The following is a 16,029-nucleotide window of genomic DNA, read 5'->3' as shown; positions in this document are numbered from 1 at the left end:
ATCCAAAACACAGGCACATGTAAGGCATTTCTATACTTGGATTGGATCATTGAGTGAATTCTAGAAATGAAATGGAGAGAAGACTGGTCAGAAGCGACTGGCAATAGGGAAAGGTTGACAGCACTGAACTAGTGCTAGGACAAGCTGTAGAAAGAGAATCACAAAGGACAAGAAAAAGTGAGAGAGAGAAGGGGACTATTTTCTAATCCAAGTCATAACAAAAGGTTATATCCCAGGCGGCAGGGGTATAACCCAGCAGGAGTTAATAGCCTGGAGTCAGTGGATACTATCACACTAACTTCTACACATGGTAATAAAGGTGTTAGGGGCTCCAGGAGTAAAGATACTGTGCACTGACTTACATTTGTGGCAAGAGTCTTTACATGTTTCCAGAAGGACCCCTTGGGTGAGTTATTCCTTTTAGCAGTTAAAAGCAAATGAGCCACACTTTCCAAATAGAAAGTAAGTAGGTTATTTGGCCATTCAATACACAACTGCAGTGTATCTTTAAATAGTGGGTGCGCACAAGCCCATTCATTCATCATAACATCATACACTTAGCCAGCACTGGATAATTTTTAATTTTGCATTGTACCATGGCAATTTGTCACTGGCAAAATTTCAGGTTGTGCCATACAGAACATACGGACTGTCTTCAGTTTCTCTTTAGTATTCTTACTTGTCACTTCCAGAGGCAAGCAATCGGATCCTATTGCACTCAGTAAAACCATCACCTTTCTGTCATCAGTTTTATGATCATATACTGTTCCAGTCTCTTGATACAGGAGGACCAGTCCTCTACTGAACTATTAACCAAGCTCATTTCCCCCAAACACCATTTAACCCTTATTTCTCTCTACAATCAGCAGCTTACGCACAGTCCAAGTGGCGACAGTCTGCCGTTTCCTTTTCAGTTTCATGAGGCACTTGCAAATCACTATTTTACTGTATTCCTGGACCAGGCTCCCATCCGTGTAGCCAGTTGTTCTATTTGCTCTGTACATGGCATATGTAATATGAAGGAACCACACAGGCACAGAATATCACCGTTCAGTTAAATTATGCTCAGGCCTAGCAGCAACTCACACAGACACTGTCTATAAGGACCTTGCTTTACCAAGCAAAATAATTCTGTCCTGCAGCCCCTCTGGTCATAGGTCAAATAATACAGCTTCAGCAACTTTATTGGAACAGTCCAATAGAACCACACACCACACTGGGAGGTCTAAACAACCCTGTTTATTAAATATATTCAACCTACAAGGCTTAGCTACCTAAAGACACTAGCCTCTAGCAGGGTTCTGTGGCTTCTGGTACACGGAAGACAGTCGGGGTCACTGGAAGGCTCAGACTATTTAAAGGAATACAACCCAATTGCTATCCACTGCAACAATGAAGGACTTCCCCTCTTGAAGAGAGCTATAAGTCAACCTGTAGTTGTTTTCCTATACTGTTAAACCAAGGTTATAACCCAGCCCTGGAACAACTGGATGTTGACTTTTATCTTCTGACTACTGGGTAGCTCTTTTTACAGAATTTCTTATATTCTCCCAGAAAGTTCAATTCTGTCAGCCCTTCCTCAAGCCTGTATAAAGATGTGAAGGCTAAGCAGGGAACTAACTCCATCCCTTCTGGAAAACGAGCAAGCCCCCTTGCATTCTGTAGTGGAGTACAAGTTTTAAATACAATACAAACGTGGCAAGAATTGGTTTCATACATATTTCCATTTATCTTACCAACAAAAAGGAAGAGTAGTTATAGTCTTGGCTGCTTTTCCATGGAAAGAAACCCACCATCAGCAATGCATCCCATCTCAAAGCAGGGATATGCAGAAAGTGTGTTGTCCACACTGGATGTGCTGCAAGTGTTGGTGTGTTAGATATGATGGCAATTCCATGTAACAGGGAACATCTCTGTGGATCATGGAGTTGACAGGAGTATTATTTCAATCGTTGGAGAAAGCCGCTGCTGGAGAACAGAATCAATATTAGCAGCAAAAGAGACAGTAGTGCTGACCGGATCATTGTAATAGCAAACATGTATGCACTTGTGCAGCGTATTGCTATTCACTCCTGAGAACAGGATCATCTAAGACTAAGTAGACACGCATGGTAGTGGCAGCACTGGGCTAGATGATATTACTTGAGCAGGAAATAGAAAGCAGTACATCATCACTGCAAGCTTGAAGACATTTTATAGCAAGTGACTTTAAATAGCTGGAGGGTGAAGGAGTTCCTATTTTAAACTTTAGCTTGAGGATTCACCAGCTGAAGGCTGTATCTGCTAAGCTAGGTCAATATTTTAGAGAGTAGGTGAGGTGACTGGTGCATACCAGTGCTGAAGTGTCTGCTCCCTGACCTTGGGATGCAGGCACACCTCTCATGTAATGCCCTTACCCAAGAGGGACAGAGTACCCTTATGAGCTTCATAAGCCAAATGTAATATCAGAAATGGGGCCAAAATCGCAGATCTAAACAACCCATGCTAGGAACAGGATGGTATTTAAGTTTTGCTGTTTGGGCCTGTCTCAGCACAGTAAACATACACTGTCTGAGCCATCAAGAAATGGCAGTGTTGCAAATTGTGACTTCATCCTATTACGAAAAGGGCAAACAAGACTTCCGAATCCTCATTATTTATAAAGGTGGTAGAATATAAGTGTCTTCCGTTCAAGACAAGGAAGATGTTATGGTGGAATATTATAATCCTTTACCATGAAAAGCAGAGACTGTAGAGTCCACCTGAGAAAATGATCATGGGACTCCTGCTACCAACCCAGGATATGACCTGTGATATAGGAACAGTAAACATAGATGTGTCGCATTTCCATACGTGAAGGGCAAACCTGAAAAGCACGGTGATAACACTGCTGAGTTAAGCAGTAGTTACTGGAAAAAAGTCAGGCAACATCAATGAAGCAGATAAACCTACATCATCAGTAGCAGTATTGGTAGCATCCTTCTAGGACAGTGACTTTAACCATCAGTTGAAACGTAGACCGCTAGATTCTAAGCACACAGTGCTGCTTCACACACTGGAAAGCTGGCCTAAGTGGAAAGCAGGGAATTCTCCTCGAATCAGAAGTCCATAGCCAAACAGAGCTGGTGCCTGTGTAATAGGGCACGACACCTACTCCTGTCTCCTCCCCACCATAAGGGGCATGTTGAAGGTGGGTGGCCCTTTGTGGCCGCAGCTCACTATGCTACAGCAATCTCTATGCAATTTAACAGTCCTAGGGGGACCGTTGCAGCTGGTGTAGCTAAGAGTAGGCATTTGGCTGCTCTAAGTTAAAACAGGGTGCTGATATGGCTCCTAGCTAACCCAAATGTCCAAGGGGCATTCCCTATATTTTGTCTGCTTACAGCACGTGGTTGATGTACACAGCAGTATGTCTGAGCTTAGGAGTGGTTGCCTCTCCTGTCTTTGCTGGAGGAAAAACAGGATTGTAAATGTGAGAAGACTCTTACAAAAGAAGAAGCTGTAGCACGGAGCCCCATGGACCCTCCTCTCCATACAAGGCAGAGATCTATTTTTACACTTTTAATGGTAGAGAGATCTGAGCTTAATAACTATTGGCTGCAAGCCAGGAATTGTTAACTTTTTTTAATTAGTCCTAGTACCCGTCCCCATCCTTTGTATGTTTCTTTTGTCTTTTTAAAATGAACCTCTTTGAGGCAAGGCTGCACTCTTTTTTATATATGTACAATGTCTATTGCATTGAAGTACTACTGCAATCGATATAAAATTTTTAGAACTGAAAGCAAATGTTTCTCCTCCTATTTCTAATGGCCTTTATAAAATAAAAGCCTACCTGTGTAAAACAAGTGAAGAGGTATCCTATGGAAATCAGAGTGACATGTCAAAAATCAAAGTTTTGGTTCATGCAATTTTTGACCTTTTTAAGATGCAACAATAAAATAATTTTTACTATCAGGAACAAAAAGATGCACAGGTTTCCCAATGCCCATTCATTGAAAGCTTCTCTTCTGCAGCAAATTCCCAGTATTTCAACAGACCCAGTTCTCTAAGCCTCTGATATCTAGCTTCCCACAGATCTGAAATCCTGGAAGCCTGAATAGAAAACAAAATGAAAACTAACTAAATAGAGGGGGGAAAAAAACAGACACAAAAACAAAAGAAAGAAGCTATGTTTAGAATGAAAATGCAGAAGGAGCACAGGTAGTATGGAACAGGTGTTAAGACTCGCCCAAAAACAGCAACAACCTTAGAAAGAGGTTGGATGGCCTCACCTCTGATTAGTTTCCTAATCACTTCAGAAGAGTGGAAACTGGCCAGTTGGCTGTAGATAGAGCAGGAAGATGCTGCCACCTACAGATATAAAGATCATGAAGACGCTAAATTATAACTTCTGGGTCCTCATTAAGCATAACAAATTATATATATATATATATATATATATATATATAGGGAAAAGTCAGGAAAACTACAGTTCTATGTGATACCCACATCAACCAGATCTTGGCCATATTGCACAAATGCACATGCTGAATTATTCTTTTTATACACATCACCATGCATGCATGCATGATATATCATAACATCTTTTACATATAGAAATCAAAGTCCCTGTTTGACAGCACTTACAGTCTAAGGACCCAATCTGGTAGAGTACTGAATTTCATTAGAAGCTGGACTCTCAGTACCTTGTCAGATAGGGCTCTAATAATAATATATAGTTATTCATTTAAAAGGGCACAGGGGTTGTGACATGACAGTTGTGTAATTTGGACTGTTTGGCTTACACATGCTTCTTTGTCATTTGGGGGCAGTTTTTAAAGGTATTGAGGCTTACAATGGGGGCAAGAGGAAGGCTAAGCTGAGAGGAGTTTTTAAGAGTGGTGCACAGAAGTTTGGCACACTGGAGAAGGGGGACATTCCAGGCACATGGGGCAGCACAGGACCAGGAGGCAGAAGGGTTTGGGACCATGATTACCACATACAGTGAATAGTAAAGATTTTCAGAGGTTCTAATTTGACAGTTACCTGGGAAGCAGAACTCCAAATTCTTTAACTTCTGTGCATGTAAAAAACCCTCAGCTATAATATTAGATCAAAGTAGCTCTTAAAATGTGTGATCGACTACAATCACGCACATGGTGCTGATAAATATACAAAACAGGAGCATATGCAATTAAAAAAACGTGGCCCTCCATTTGCCTGGAGCTTTGCCACGTTAGCTTTGTTTGGGTTTTTTAAAGGTGTGTTTGGGGTGTGGGGAAGAATAGCCAGTGTAGCTATTTTATACATGCACAATGTTTGAATTGTACAAACATTCATTTCAGCATGCCAGCCAGCAATAGCACTTGGAAGTTAGAGATAGGAGAAAAACAGAATGATATAGCTAAACTTCCGTCCCCAGAAACTTTAAGGATGAGATAAAAATGGGCTGAAGACTGAACTACCCGTTTTGTTTTTGTAAAATAAAAAAAACTGACTGATGAAGTTTTACAAAATCAAAATGACCCTCAACTGAAACAAACCTACACCAAAACACTACATGCAATCAATACCTTGGTCACATTTCACCTACTCCGGACCTGTGCAGTCAGACCACTCTGCTGCCCATAAACAGTTATCGAACTGGGCCAACTCATTGTGGCTGGGTGAGGCCTCATTTTGTGCTCTGCAATCTACGCTTTTGTTTAAAAAGAAAGCTTCTCACTAGTATTATAAGTGGTGAAGATAGCCTTTTAGAGGTCAACCAGATGTAAACAGAAGCATTCCATACTCCAGAAATCTACAGTCAGCTTAAAACAGCACCACCAATACAGAAGCCAACAGCTCTTTTCAACAGAAGTGTTGAAGTCTAACAAAAGCCTAACAAAGGATGTGTTAATTCTTAGATTAGGAGCCATTTAATTGCCAATCAAAGCAACAATGGAAATTCCAGTGTAGAAAGTTCAAAGTAGGGTTAGGTGACATGGTGGTATAAGTGGCTTATTTCTAGTACAGTCACCATTAGTGGGGGAATTATGGGTTTTAATTATTCCAGGTAGATTCATCCTGAAAACATCTCAACTGTTTTCAATAGAAAATTACCTCTAGTGCATGACATTTTTGGGGCCTGATTCTCCACTGCCCTGTTCCTTGTGTAGCCATTTACACCTGTGTAAAATGAGTGCAATGCAGGTATAAAACAACATTATCAAATCAGAACGGCAGTGGCTTTACACCAGTGTAGTAAATGATTACACAAGGTGCAAGACAGTGGAGAATCAGGCCCTTCCATCTTTAAAAACATGGGCCTTGATTCACTTCTGCGAGTGGAACCCAGGCTCAGGGCCCACAGAGGCAGAAAGTTTGTCCCAGGGTCAGCAGAAGTCTTGGAACAAGCCTCATGCAACACCTACTCCTCTGGAGAGATGGGGCCAACTAATGCAGTCTAGAAACTGGTCAGGGAGACGAGGAAAGAGGATCTGGCCAGGGCAGAAGTGTGGATTCTGTGCATCCGCTGAGCATTGTGTGCCTAGAGAACTCATATGAGCTCTGGCAGGTAATTAAACCTGCTCCATTCTGATGGATTTCTGAAGTCAATCTCCTTTAGTGCAGCTGCCCACAAAGCTGCAGGGGTGTGTGCAAACTGCATCCTACTTTACTCATGCTAGTGAATTAAGCTTACAGTAGGTGTGATTTCATCTCACTTCACTACACTGTATTAATATTCTGTATCCTCACTGCATTTGTCAAGAATAGTACAAAGCTTTGACCTAGTTTACCACATTGAATCATTGCTAGTCAATTATATTCACTGGAGGAAAAACCACACACTTGATGTGACACATTCTCCTCCTACTTTACATTGGTTGGGCCCACTGGCTTCAGTACAGTTGCCGCCGAAAAGGGGAACTCGTCCTCAGTTTTAGAAATCTCTTAAAGTGGCAATGTCAGTGTCCCCACAGGGAAAGGGCAGCGCTGAAATGTAGTGATGCTGCGCCGCCGAAAACGGGCAGAGTGGCTGAAATATTCGGCGGAGAGCATTGTATGGCCCCTTCAAAGCAGAGGTTTTGCGATTTCTGCCCCTCACTTTGAGCGAGTTTGACAACCCTGCTCTAGAGCTCATGGTTTGATTACCCTTCACTCTCATACCTACCAATGCCCGTAAGAGTACCATGATTATCAAGCCTTTTAATTCTAGCTACAGTAATTGTTCGTGTTTTAGCTATAAGGCATCAGTACTGTGGCATTAGAATATGGTTACATCAATACTCCGGATCTCAATAAGTGTTTACGTCACCTGCATGCAGTTCAGTGGCAACTGTATTGGTCCCAGGATACTAGAGATGAAAGGTAGGTGTGGTAATATCTTTTATTGGATCGACTTGTTGTTGTTGAGAGAGAAGTTTTTGAGCTACACAGAGCTTTTCTTCAGGTGTGGGAAAGGTATCCCAGCAAAATGCAAGGTGGAACAGAGTTTAGCATAAGCAGTTAGCACATATTGTAAGGGACCATTCTAGATTTAAAAAAAACCAACAACACGGAGTTAGTGGGTTAGAGACTGTTGAAAAAAAAGCCATGATTCTAGTGTGTCTGTTCAGTCCAGAATTTTTAGTTTCTAGTAGAGAATGAATTTAAAGTTCTCAGACTCGTCATTTGAAACTGCTGTGCAGGTTTCCTTTGAGGATGAGGCCGGATAGGTCAGCTATAGAGTGATCGCTTTGTGAAAAGTGTTCACTCTCAGGTAATAGGGTGTTTTTGGTCTTATTTCCCTGTCTGAATTCATGTGTGTGTAGTGGTTGTCTGGTTTCACCCACAGAGTTATTGGGCATTTAGTGCACTGAATGAGGTATCTCACATGTTGTGATAGGCATGTATAGGACCCCTGGATCTTGGAAGGTGTGTTGTGAGGGTGTGTTGGTTAGCGTCTGCAGGTTTTGCATCTGTTGTTCTGGCAGTTTGGTGCTACTTTGAGTTGGTGTGTGCTGGTCTGTGGGGAGCTTGCTTCAGATGATGAGCTTGGAGAGGTTGGCGGGTTGTTTGAAGGCCAGAAGTGGGAGTTCAAGATAGATTTCATTCTGGATGGGTTCCTCATCAAGTATAGGTTGTAGCTGTTTGATGGATTCCCTATATAGCTTCAAGAGTGGGGTGGTAGGTGACAACTAGAGGCGTGCAGTTCGAGGTGGTTTTATTTCTGTATTAAAGAAGGTTCTCTACAGGTATTTGGGTGGGCCATTCCAGGATGCAATCTACTTTTCTGGCAGAGATTTGTTTGGGGAAGGTGGTTTTAAGTGTGTCAATGTGTATATCCCAGACTTTGTCCTTGGGGCACATTCTAAGTGCCTGGCTGTAGATAACCAATTTCTTGGTGTGTTTGGGATGGTTTCTGGATAGATGAAAGTAGGTATGGTGATCAGTGGCTTTCTTGTATATGATTGTCTGTAGGGTTCCACTGCTGAAGCTGATTGTGGCATCCAGGAAGTAAATGCTAGTGTGGGAGCATTCCAGAGAGAGTTTAATGGACAGCTGGTGAGAACTTTGTGGTGAATTTGTGATGGAAATCTATGAAGGATTTAATCAGTTTGTCCAGAGGATGAAAATATCCTCAATATATCTCAGGCATATCATTGGTTTCATGGTGTATTGGTCAGAAATTCCTCTTGAAGGTGGCCCATGAAGAGATTGGCATGTTAGGGAGCCATTCTAGCACCCATGGCTGTCCATGATTGGACAAAGTGCTTGTTGTAAGAATGTAAAATTGTTATGGGTGAGGATGAAATGGATAAGTTGGCAATGCTTTACGAATTGGTATCTGAGGGTTGTCCATTGGCTTGTAAATATTTGAGACAGGCGGCGATAGCGTCATTGTGAAGAATGTTATTGCATAGGGAAGTGACATACTTGGTTGCAAGGATGATGTTCTGAGGAAGGATGTTAATATTGCGGAGTTTGTGGAGAAAGTCAATTGTGCCCTGGAGGAAGCTGGCCCTTTGTGTGGTGAGTGGTTTGACGATGGTTTCTATGAATCCAGATGTTCCCTCCCCACCCCCAACTCTCTTTAGGTCACCTGCAGACATTTTGGTAAAAAGAACACCAAGAACAAGAATGCCTGTAATGACAGAAGCTGATGTCATAGAACTAGGGATTTTCAGAAGTAGAGACTGAAAACTAAACCAAAAAAGCAGTATGATTTGGGGTCCCAAGAGTTGCCATCACTTCTTGAATATGAAAGTGCACCTATATGACAGAAATCAATGATCACAAACAGCAAGGGAGTTGCATGAAGTTGCCTCATGGTCTTAGGAGGTTGTCATGGACATACTGAGGAGAAATAGGTGACACCTCCACCTACTAGAAGGGAGAGACTTACAGGGCACTGAGTTTGCTATTTTGCCTGAGGAGGTCTCAGTTAAGCAACAATTGCAATGGGATAAGACTACCGAGCCCTAGGACGTAACACTGCCAGAACAAAGGGACTCACCTCAGTAAATTTATTGAGTAGGTTATTTAGCCAGTACATTTATTTAGTAGGTTGGTAATACATTTTTGGACCTGTGTATTATATTGATGTTGTCTGTTAAGCGTTAAGATTTGGTTGGAAGACAAAGATGTGACCATGGGAACTGTGCCATTAAGTGGTTCAGCTTCCCAGATAGGAAGACTGGGGCAGGAGTGATGCAGAAGCCCGTGTTCTGTTATGCAGACACCATTGGTACTGGTCACTGCATAAGGAGGATCTCTTGAAAGCACACTGGAACCCACAGTGGTTACTGACCACCACAGAGGCCAGTACCCATGAAATCTGGCACCTACTCCTGAACATTTGCACACATAAAGAAGGCAATGCTAAACATCTAGTGATTGCCCTGGCCACTCCCTGTTGCACAGCTGGGTCAACGATTGTTCATATAGGTGTTGCAATAGTGATGATAGATTTGACTATTTTAGGTGCATTTGTAACATGGCTCAGGTTTCTACACGTTTGTCTTTTCTTCCCCATCACATTGGAAATGAGTGACTTTTAGGGGGCCCATAGATTTACTCCATCTGGGTAATATTTAGTCTTCAGGCTTGTTTACATTATAAAGTTTTACTGTTTCAAGTATACTGGTATAGTTAAAGAAATACCACCCCACCTAGTGTGTTTGTAGTTAATGCCTTAATATAATCACAAAATAAAAAGACGGAAAATGAGGAAAAGATAAGGAACTGGCAATGACAAGGAAAGAAAACCAGTTGGCAGAAGAAAATATGACCCATCTCCAAAAAGTTGGTAGTCTTTCCACACACTAATCTCGGCAGCCCTATAATCTCTGGTTAAGGATTTTTTAACAGTTTTAAGATTTCAGAAACCAAGCACACGTGTTTTGCCATCAGTTTTTATAGTGAGAAAAATAAATCTATTGGGGCCAGAGGGAGGATAATTCTGCTTACAATTTATCGCCCCCACATACATTTTCCTGTGGAATAAAATGAGTTCAGGATCTTACCCTACAGGCATTTATCTCTTCATACAATTTCCCTTCAATACTCCAGTGACATGTGATGGGGACTCACACACTGCATCAGTAACTCTATCTTTTGATGAGTTAGCTAAACTGAGTTTCTTGCTGGGTGAAGATCTAGACTATGTCCTTTGACCCCTTGCTCAAGAGTGTTGGCCAAGACTTTTTAAAAAGTAGAGCCTAAATTTTCAGCATGTCAAGCACCTGGAAACTCTCACTGAAGCCAACTTCAGATGAAATGCTTGATCTAAGTCAAGATTACTGCTGGTTGCTCAGTATTCTTGAAATCAGAACATTCTTTAGATGAACTTGAAATATGAACTTTTAAGTAGAGGCACCTATTTTAAAGTTGGAGACTATTTGTCCAAAAAGCAAAAGCTGTGGAGGCAGCAGCAGATTTTGGGACACCTGCAGTAGAATATTAAAAATGTGTTGAAGCTCTTCTCTGTCCTTTACTGTGACACAGAACACTTTGGCACAGGATGTCCTAATGCAGGGGTGACAAACTCATTTGCTATGGCAGGCCAGATTTGAATTAAATGTACTTCAAGTGGGCCATACATACCGTAAATCGAAATACTAAGCACTTTTGGAGCGCTGCGTCTCGTGCACACAGCGCACCATGCGCTGCTGCCAGAGTATACCAATCTCGTGGTAGCGCCCGACGCCGCGACATCTCACGGCGTTGTACCCCCTGGCAGCAGCACATGACGCCACCAGAGTGTATGATGCCATGAGATGTCACGGCAGTGCGTGCTGCCGCCAGGGGCCAGACCAAAAAGGTTGGTGGGTTCGACAAGGATGTTTGACACCCCTGTCCTAATGGATACTACTACTTTGTTGATCAATAACCCCCAGAGTGTACAATCTGTATTAAGTTTTGCACATTTCCTTCATGTTGTTGACAGACTCTTTTCTGATGCACATGAATGAAGGGCAGAAGGATAGAATTATAGAACACCGTCAACAAATACGCACCTTGTGAAATGGCTTCCTAGTCTGCAACAGATTTATCTCAAATGTCCAAAGTTAATCTGAATCTCCAAAAGAGGGTATTTCAGTGCATTAGTAAATCTTTCAAGCCATGAAGAAAACCCAAGAAATCAGCATCCCTTATCAGTAGAAGTGATAAATCTGAAAATATAGAATTCATGAAAACACATATCAAGACATTACACCACATGCTGACACAAGACCCTTTTACGATATTGTTTTGCTAAGTGTATTCCCTACAGAACCATCTACTCTCCTTTTCTGATCCAAACTCTTGCTCTGGAGAATGCTTTTTTGCCCAGCTCTGAAGAGATGCACAAATTTCATTCTGCAACCATTTCTCGTGATGGAAAACCAGTGGCCCTCAGACAGCAACATATAAAAATAAATGAAAATTTAAGTGCAGCTCAAAAAGAAATGTGATACAGGATGGCTACTTTAAAAAAAACTGGTGACCTCAGATATCAAGTCATCTGTTATCTATAACATTCATATTAACATTTTAAACTGCCCTTGGCTGGAGAACTAAAGTTTTAGCTTGGTTACTACCAAACAACTTCCCCAGTCTTCATGTTTTAGCATATACAGAGCTATGTAAGCTGGGAAGCAAGTAAGATCTTCTCTTTGTTCAAACCTTTCTAACACTCGCAAGTCCAATGAGTAAATCATAAACATTGTGTATCTACTACTAAACACGGATACTTTGCACTTAAATAAGGCTGAGAATCTCAAAACACTTTATAAATATAGGTAAGTATCATAACATTCTTTATAGCTCGGTCACCATCACACACATTTTAGGGGTGGGTAAATAATCATTCATAGGAGGTGAAATGATTAGCATAAGATCCTACTCTATGAAGTCACTACAGGCAATGTAAGGTGGGAGAAAAGCCACAATCATACACATGCACACAAAGGTTTCCCTGCCAGGAAACCCAATTCAAAAGAAAGAAGAAAAAAAAGAGAAAAGGTCTCTCCACAATTGGTTCAGAAAGCAATCAGGTATCTGCTTCAAAAGACATTACAAAGCAAAAAGATAACACAAACCAAGCAGAGCAGGTTTACTTGCTCATAAGTTTCAGGGTAACCCAGCAGCACAGCTTGCTTCCTTTTAGAATACACTCCATCTATGGAAAAGTGTAGGGTTAATATAGATTTTAAACTTTTGAATATTCACATCTTCAGAACATATTAGAGAAAATTAAATTCCTAAAGAGAATTCAGTCTTATCCTAGTAGCACTATGCTCAGGACCTGGTAAATAGTGGCAGATGTGTGACTAGGGCAGAAAGCTCACCAATCTGCAAGATATTAGGACTATTCGAACAAATGGAGCCTTTACAGGTTGGCCATATTTTAAAAAAATGGGCACCAAAATATTTCCTAAAAGGATTGCCAAAAGTTAGGACAGACATCTTTCCAGTATTGGCTCCTCCTTTCCCAAAAGATTTCCCAGTTCCTAATAAACCTAAATCACTTCTCTGAACACCACTGTCTCATCCACGCATTGAGACCCTGCAGTTCTGCAAGTCTAACTGTTCCTGCATGTGGAAATGGAAGCATTTCAGAGAATGCTACTATGGAGATCCTGGCCTTTAATTTCTTACCTAGCAACCTAAAATAGGTTTTGGAACAACTTGATACATTAAACAGTAATAAGCCACTAGGACCAGGTGGTATTCACCCAAGAGTTCTAAAGGAACTCAAATACGAAATTGCAGAATTACTAAATGTGGTATGTAACCTATTGCTTAAATCAGCCTCTGTACCAGATGACTTGAGTTAATTAATATAATTCCAGTTTTTCAAGAAGACTTCAGAGGCAATCTTGGCAATTACAGGCTGGTAAATCTAATTTCAGTGCCAGGAAAATTGATTGAAACTATAGTAAAGAACAGAATTATCAGACACATAGATGAACATGATATGTTGGGGAAGAGTCAATATGGCTTTTGTAAAGGGAAATCATGCCTCACCAAGATGCTGGAATGGAATTATAGCGTTCTTTGTAATGTACTTTGACAAGGTCCCTCATCAAAGGCTCTTAAGGAAAGTCAAGAGTCATGGAAAAAGAGGGAAGGTCCTCTCATGGATTAGTAACTGGTTATAAGATAGGAAACAAAGGATAGAAATATATCATCAATTTTCACAATGGAAAGAGGTAAATAGTGTGGTTCCCCCAAGGATTTGTACTGGAGCCAGTGCTATTCAACATATTCAAAAAGGATATGGAAAAAGGGATAAACAGTGAGGTGGCAAAGTTTGCAGATGATAAAGAGTTACTCATGACAGTTAAGTTCAAAGCTAATTGTGAAGAGCTACAAAAGGATCTCACAAAACTGGGTGACTGGGCAACAAAATGACAGATGAAATGCAATGTTGATACATGCAAAATAATGTAAATTGGAAAACATAATCCCAACTATGCATACAAAATGTTGAGGTGTAAATTAGCTATTACCACTCCAGAAAGATCTTGAAGTCATTGTGGATAGTTCTCTGAAAACATCTGCTCTGTGTACAGCAATCAAAAAGCTAACAGAATGTTAGGAACCATTAGGAAAGGGATAGTTAAGTCAAAAATATCATAATGCCTCTATATAAAATCATGGTATGCCCATACTTTGAATACTGAGTGCAGTTCTGATCACCCCGTCTCAAAGAAAAAGATATCAGAATTGGAAAAAAGTACAGGAAAGGGCAACAAAAATAATAAGGGGTATGGAACAGCTTCCATATGAGGAGAGATTTAAGAAGACTTGGACTATTAATCTTGGAAAAGAAACAATGGGGGGGAGGGAATATGATAGAGATCTATAAAATCATGAATGGTGTTTTCAAAGTGACTAAGGAAGTATTGTTTATCGCTTCACATAGCACAAGAACCAGCAATCATACAATGAAATTAATTAATGAAATTAAACCTAACATAAGGAAGTATTTCTTCACACAACACAGTAAACCTGTAGAACTTGTTGCAAAGGGATGTTATGAAGGCAAAAGTACAACTGGGTCCAAATAGGAATTAGATAAATTAATGGAAGATAGGTCCATCAGTCGCTATTAGCCAAGATGATCAGGGATGCAACATCATGCTCTGGATATCCCTAAACCTCTGACTGCCAGAAACTGGGACTGAACAACAGAGGATAGATCACTCAATAAATTACCCTGTTCTGTTCATTCCCTCTGAAGCATCTGGTGCCAGCCACTGTCAGAAGATTGGATACTTGGCTAGACGGACCATTGATCTGATCATTCTTATGTAGTCCCGAGTCACTATTTGCACAGCAGTAGTCACCATGGAGAGTTTGTGAACAATCCACAGGATAGAATACATTTGCAGAAACTGGATAAGGAACAAATTTGTAAAAACCAAGGCCACTTGCATATAATTTGTAAAGGGGAAAAAGGGCTAAATTCATCATATCAATTATTGGCTGTGAATAGCTCCCCCTGCTCTGCTGGTTATATGCTATAATACATTTACTAAGAACAACAATGAGAGCACAACACCACTTTACTTATTAACACTTTGTTGAGAAGCGGGGGAGACAGCAAGGGGTTTTGTGAGAGCTCATGTTTGCAGCTCTATCAAGAGAGAACTGGAGACATTTTATATAGTATGTGTTTTGACTCAAGGACTTAAACTCTACTTTTAAATTGGGTCATTTTCTTTTCTCAATAAAGGAAGCAACATATTATTCTTCCTAGCTCATTGCTGAATTCCTCTTACAGTCAGAATCTACAATATACAATTAAATTTCCTGAAGGTATAGGTATTGATTGTCCATGAGATTGTCAGGCTAGTATTTACAAGAGAGGCAGTTACAGGCAGTGGTCTAAAACTGCAGATGCATTAGGACAGTTTTGCACCACATCACCAACTGTCCCAAAGCTGCCTTAACCATCCTTGGCAGGATCTTTCCTATGTATGAGGAGCCTCTTAGTGGACACAAAGCCATCTTCCTTCTTCATCCAGCCACCACAGGGGCATAGCCAGAGGAAAGAGGTTCCCTGTCCCTCAGTAATCCCTGGCTGCCGTAACAGCCCCTTGAGATGTCAAGTTCTTCTGCACTGAGCTGTGGGGAACCAGCCTGGTATATATCAGCCCAGAATCAAGAGTTAAGGCTTTGAACCCCTGGCCTCAAGCTGCACTGAGGACTCCTCAGTAGGGCTGGGCAGGAAACAGTTTTCCCACCCCCTGAAAACCATTGATTAAAAAATTTTCCCCCATACAGAGTCAAGACCTTTTGAAATGTTTCAGGGAGAGAGAGAGCGTGCATCCTGACTCAGAATTGCCAGTAGCTAGGGCACTGGCCTGGGATGTGGGAGAACAGGGTCAAGTCGCTGCTCTGAATCTCTCTCGCTCTGAGGCTACACCTCACTACAGAGCTTATGCCGGCATAGCTGTCTATTGTAGATACAGCATACACCAAAAGAAGGCATTCTGCCAGTCTAGTAAAACCACCTCCCCAAACGACATTAGCTATGCCAACTAGCCATGTTGGCATAGCTTCATCTACACTTTAAGTAGTACCAGCCTAGCTATGTCATCAGGGTATGGTTTTTTC

At 41.2% G+C, this 16,029-nt stretch overlaps 1 long non-coding RNA gene across 1 annotated transcript in view; it reads right to left on the bottom strand.

Annotated features, from left to right (window-relative positions):
- Positions 1–584: 584 nt before the first annotated feature.
- Positions 585–16,029, bottom strand: part of LOC137158166 (uncharacterized) — a 35,734-nt gene continuing 20,289 nt past the window's right edge. Inside the window, exons 2-3 of the long non-coding RNA XR_010921308.1 lie at positions 11,439–11,594; positions 585–1,968 (exon numbers count right to left, since the gene is read on the bottom strand). This is a non-coding gene — a long non-coding RNA (uncharacterized lncRNA). The remainder of the gene's footprint in view (positions 1,969–11,438; positions 11,595–16,029) is intronic.

Source organism: Emydura macquarii, unplaced genomic scaffold, assembly GCF_026122565.2.
Source record: "Emydura macquarii macquarii isolate MOO-44397 ecotype Brisbane River unplaced genomic scaffold, CSIRO-AGI_Emac_v2 contig_1644, whole genome shotgun sequence".
Taxonomy (NCBI): domain Eukaryota; kingdom Metazoa; phylum Chordata; order Testudines; family Chelidae; genus Emydura; species Emydura macquarii.
Note: the sequence above shows the minus strand (reverse complement) of the source record. Positions and strands in the feature narration are given on the sequence as shown.